This window comes from Danaus plexippus, chromosome 28, assembly GCF_018135715.1.
Source record: "Danaus plexippus chromosome 28, MEX_DaPlex, whole genome shotgun sequence".
Taxonomy (NCBI): domain Eukaryota; kingdom Metazoa; phylum Arthropoda; class Insecta; order Lepidoptera; family Nymphalidae; genus Danaus; species Danaus plexippus.
The window spans coordinates 2379086-2385748 of record NC_083556.1 but is presented as its reverse complement, the minus strand read 5'-3'; positions in this window follow the sequence as shown (position 1 = coordinate 2385748).

Genomic DNA, 6663 nt, shown 5'->3' with positions numbered 1-6663 from the left:
AGATTTCAGATCGTCAGAAATCGCTTCTCAGCGGTAATACCTCATATTTTTCTACCCTCAGTACACAGTCATCTTGATCGTTCTATGCTATCCGGTTTCTTTAAAAAAAAACATTCTAAGGCACATTTGTATATGGATGGTCATATAAAAGTTTATTCTGCTCTTGATAAAATTGTGATTCGATGGTAAAGATTGAATTATGAACAAGTTAACGGTTTTGCATAGGAGCTTAAATTTATATTATTATTTTTTTTTAATCTTTGTCGATTAATCAAGGTTAAGTAATTATTCTTAATTACTTTTCAGTAATAAAATAATTAAATTGAAATTCTATATCAATAATTTTATATATAAAAACAGTTATTAAATAAAGCAACACCGACCAATGTAAGCTCAACTTGCGAATTGGCAAATTGTTATGTGGCAACACTTTAAATAAATCAATCAATGTAGTCAAATGTTTTGTGCGAAATAAATTATTGTTTATTTGTTGAAATATATTAAAACCTTGTTATTGACATCTTGTTGTATAAAAAAATATATTTTAACATTGGTTATTGAAACTAACTTTTTTATTATTAAAGTTTGTTGTGCATAAAGAAAGGTTTATTTGCGGCGTTTCGTGACAGGTATGAGCTTTGTTTTTATTGTTTTCCAACAATTATGTTTTAATAAATTTCTAAATAAATAGTTTACAATACGTGAATCATTATTGTCTTTAGTTAAAACAATTATTCATTTTCAATACCAGTGTATTCTAAAGTTATTATATCAGAAACATTTTATATTCCCTAATTCAGCCGCTTACTATTTGAGTTCGTTATTTAAATCGATACATTGCACGAATAACTAAATTTTTTTTTTAATTACGCCGATATAATTTCCAATTACCCTCATTATAACAAAGAAGTAATTGAATATGTAAATATAATTACAGTTATGTCTACTTAAGCATGTCATAAATGATAAAAAATTCACTCATGGCTGATCGCTAATAGGTATTATTAATTAATGACAACTCTATAAACAATACGATTATTTCCTTTAAATTAGTGAAGATGTAATGAAAGCTAAAAATATATTTCAATACTTGTGATTGATATTAAATGAGACAGAATAATATTTTTTTACAACTGAATCAACTTACAATATATAAAAAAAAAGGTTAGTATATATAAACATTATATTATTTATGTAGCAGTGACATTTTATTAATCACTAAACTATGAACTAATATGAATTCTTATTTAAACAAAACAAACATATAAAGGGTATTTGATAATTCTGGTTGAATTTTTTTAATGATCTTAACAACATAAAAAAAATGATGATTGAAACCTAATTGAAAATTCCTATAAGATTCTTTATATATATAAAAATATAAATATTTTACAGCAATGACTTTTTAACATATAGTTTGAAATTAGTTCTAAATAAGATTAAAGGTGTTATATGCCTTAATACAGATTAAAAATAATTAATTAATTTATGTTTAAAAAGACAGCACAATGGCATGAAGTACTTTTAAAAGCCATAAATGTATTATCTAATGGACTGATATGAAATAATATATATATATATAATATTTTTATTGTTAAGAATATATTTAACAAACATTTTGTAGACTGTCTTTTTCAATTAAAAAATCTGTTATAACTAACTGTCCGACGATATAAATATAATAATTACATGAGTAAAATAAATTTCAATAAATGGTACTTAATGACATATGTATTGATAAATATCTGTATGAAAATATTTTATATATATGAAAAATAATATATAAAAGTTTAAATACATGTTTTTAATATACAGTGTTTAGAAAAATTGCATTAGAAAAAGTTTCTATATATATGTATATACCATTTAGAAGTTATTATAATATAAGTTTAATAATTGTCAAAATTAAAGAGGCTATTTTATATTTTTTGTAAGGAGCCCGTGCGAAGCCGGGGCCGGTAGCTAGTATATATATATATATTAATCATAGTTAATCAATTTGACCATAGACTAAAATTTAATTTTTCCATATTGATCGTTAGTATGAGAAATGTCATGTCTTTGGAGTCCGAGATTTTATGTACTACTGATTAATTTATATAAATTTTAAATTACCAAAAAAATATAAAGGAATAATTATTTGATGCTTTTCGGTGAACAGGACACAAAAGCTTAATGGTTAAGGGACTGGGTGAAGGTATTCCGAGGATTACATTATTGTATCCCGCTCGTCGTGATGAATTTTTGATACCACATTTTCTAAGTTATATTTTGATTTAAATATGAGCTAAATATTGCATGAATGTTATAATAAAGTTATATATATATATATATATATATATATATATATATATATATCATTGTATTTTAACTCTCTGTATGTTGAAATGTGTTCCGTTTATTGTGTAGAATTTTTGTAGTGATGTATTTTTAAATATTAACGCCTAAATGTGTTGTTATTTAGCATCTTGCAAAATTATACGGTCAGCCGTTCATAGATTATATAATTTATACCTGAGTCTCTCTTTATGTGAATATTCATACATGAAAGATCAACGTAATGCTAGCGATAGTGTTGCGAGGATTTACACATCGATTTAAAGATTCGTGACACAAATATTTGGACAGAAAACGTCTTTGACCTTTAGTATGATAGAAGGACGAAAATTACAAACAAAATAATAATAGTTTAATAAACTAATTAAAAAGATCGTAACATAATGTACAAAGTTAACTCTAGATATGGATGGGGTGTGTTTAAAAGAGTGCCATGAAAAAGTTTTTCATATAAACTCAGACGAATCATCCACGAGGGGACTCGGATCTATAAATACTGAGATCAATATCGATATTAAAAACGTATTTTTAAATAAAGAATATTATAAGTAATTTAAATTTTATTGAACTTATTGAACTCTTACGTGAGATAAAAATTATTATGTATTGTGAAGTACACACCAGTATTGTTTGTCAGATTCACTCTACTAACCTGTATTTAGAAATGATTTTGCCTCACATATTCATTATATTGATATTCATATTTAATTTCCATTTAGTATTTAATTTTCATTCGTTGCAACAAATAAAAACGTTGACATTTGCAAAATATTATACGATCTCATTGCGAATCAAATGAAAGCTTTAATAGATATATTTTTTTTAATTTTGTTTACATTCGAAGATATACTTTGTAGAGGGACCCGAATCTATCAATTAATAAATTGCTACGATTCAGATTCACCCGTCATGAACATCCTAAGATAAAAAAAATAAGTCAATCATCAATCTATAATAGATTTATGATATATGTATGTATATATATAGTTTTTACTGTCTACCACAAAAAAAATTTTTAGGACTTCTCTAATTAGAAAAGCGATCCAACTATCACAGCAAAAATTAATCCGATTTAAGTTAAAAGCAAGCGTTCGACGGATTTCATTACATATGTGTAGTCATGGTCGAGAAAATAAATTATTTAATTACAACAGTAACATTTTTTATTATGATATGTAAGAAAAATATTTCTATTATAAAAAAAAAAGATGTTTTGATAAAAATAATACTAAAATAGGAAAGAATATTGGTATCACTATAGCACGTTGGAGAACACCTTTTAGATGTCGTACAAAGCGCTGAATACAATAAACTTTATTAGCTCTCTGATGCTTCTGGTGAAGAAGTAATAGAGAGAAGAAGATCAGCTATCAGTAGCAACTGAAATATTCAATGAAAGTGCCATTTTTTAAAGGTCGTCAGTATGAAAAGCTTTGCTATAGTCAGCTTGGATAAACATAGTCACTTTGATCATGCCTTATTATATATCCGTAGAAATAAATAAACAGCCTCTGTCTTGGATACTCTATAGCCGTATTAAGTGATCTCATTATCAAACTAAATACAGGTAGTATCTACTGCAAACTGCGAGTTTCGCTTGACGTGTGTGGACGCGTATTAAGAATACTATTTGCAAACAATAAAATTTATGTAATAAAAAAATTTGGATTACATTGCTGATGGAAATTTACGCTTGTATGTTATTTAATGAAACGAATTTATTACGATACTTTTTAGTAACAGTTTTTTTTTTTCAAAATAAAAGCTAGCAAATGACTCGTAATATAAAAACAAGGTATCGTTTTGGAATTTTGATGAATTTATTTGTATCACAGCAAACCTTAATATGTAATGATGTATGACCATTTTCACTGTTTAATTATTTATCCTTTCCATATTAGTACGTGGTATGTCTCTTGATGTCCAATTTGGCGGGAAGTGTGCTTTGAATCGTAATACACTGGACAATATAGTTCGTAAACGCGACTTTGTGCTAACAAATAATAATAATATTTAAAAAAAAATACTTTCCGCAATATTTAAGTTATATTGAATTTTATGATAATTTTAACTTACTTGGTTATTCAAAGATAAATGATTCGGATGTAATCATTAACATAAGATTTGAAAAAAAAAATTATTAAAAAAGAAATGTATTTAAAAATATCTACAATTTTTAATTTTATTTAATATATATTTTTGTTGAACATTTTAAAAATAATATTTTACTGTAAGTAACTATACTGAATATTTTATACCGCAGCCTTATATAACCCTGTCAACGATATCCATAGTGAGTTTTGACAGTTCGTTATGGCGCGAAAAGCGGACCGCGCGTTATTCGCATTATAAATAAATATATTGATTCTATGCTTTGGATAAAATTTTATATAGGATTAGAGTTATTTCAGAAGAATTTTAAATAATATTATAATGTGGATTTGTGTAATGTGGTTGTGCGGTTTAAAAGTAGTGTTACCTTCATAAACACTGCTAACATAACGGTAGCGGTTCACCATTGTAATGCCATAGTTCCTGTAAATTTTTAAAAATATAGTGTTAATATAAATAATATAGAAAACGACTGTACCAAAGAGGTTTCAATTTTGACATTTTTAATTATTTTTTTTACGTTAGGTATTTTTTATGATACTAAAAATTGTAATTGTAAAATTGTTCTAATGGTGTTCTAAATTTTTTTATCACACTAAAAGGAATTATTGAAATTATTTCTTTTTTTTTTTTTATTCAAAGATATTTAAAAATTTAGGAAATTATAATAATATTGATATCGCTATTTTAATTCGCAATTCAGTTGAGCCTGATTTTGGACAAGAGCCAGTGTAAGGTTGATGACCGTATTTTTTTTTTTATCTACATGCAGCGTCTAAAGTGCAGTTCTATTGTGAGAATAGACTTTTAACGTCTGAGTCTTATTCTTGTCAAAGGAGTTCTCATATCTGCAGTACTATTTCTCGTTCTGTGTTTATAAATTCGGGCCCTTTGTTTGAGAACTATTCTTTATGGCAATAATATTATAGGTTAAACATATGTTATGTTTGTGATTGAAATAATATTATATAATAATGAGAAATTGTTGTCATATTTGTATTAATTTTTTTTTTCCGTTCTATAAATACTTTTTATATTATTATACAGAATGTTCAGAATGCTATTAAATTCATCATTTTTGTAAATGAAATTTCTATAATAATAATATTTTTAATATTACTATACGAATATATTCTTGAATAACTAACCTCGTTAATAAGAGTTGGAAATAGGTTGGAAATAAATCAAAAGTCGACAGAAAAATAATCAATATGGTAATTGGATATTTTACCTTCTATTAATATAGTAAAGTAAATGAAAGATTCCACAAGTTTTCTCACAACAGACGGACAAACGGACGTATTGTTTTCTTATTAAATAAATCTCGGAATGCAACGGGGATATGATGATGTGTATACTAAAACAAATAGATTCATCCGCGGCATTCAGTTAAATTAGGACTTGTGTTTATTGGTACTTTTTGCTGTACTTACTATTCTTTTTTAATATTTCAAACCTGCCAGTATTATTTGACGTTTTATTATTAAAAAAAAAACTTTATATGTATATAATGTAAATAGTACACTTTGATGTACTAATATTTAGTGCAACTGTCTCGTCAATATATTAAAACGCTAATTTGTATAAAAGAAGAAAAATAAAAAAGTCGACTTGTTGTTAGTGAAAATAATCTTGTACATTTATTATATGTTTTTAAATTTAGATAAAAATTTTGTTTTTTTTTTAATTATTAAATCAGTAATATTTTCAATATAATTTAATTTATTTTATTATATATACATTTTTATATATATGCTTATAATTAATTTTACTATTTGTGGGAATAGCTCGAGTCTTATACTTAATGTTCTTTTATATTAATATTATTGATATATATACTTATACAGTTAGCGCTCTAAAAAAATGTATATAATTCTATATTTGTAATTTTTGAAAAGGGATATATTTTTTATACTTTCTTAAATAATATTAAAAAAAATCATAGGATTAAAATTTGTCTATCTTAAACAAGATGGCCGCAGTAGTATCCCAGTTTGGTGACCAATTACGTCTTATTTTTGTATTTCCTCAATGCTATAAAATGTATTGGAATACTGCCAGATATATTTCGTTGCATCATAGGGGTCATTTTAATTAATTTATTCACTATCTATGTATATACATATATTATACAGAGACTTTGCTTTTAGTTTTTTTGGAAGATTTCGATCTTGATACGTTTTTTTATAAGACTGCTATTTAATCCATTATTCC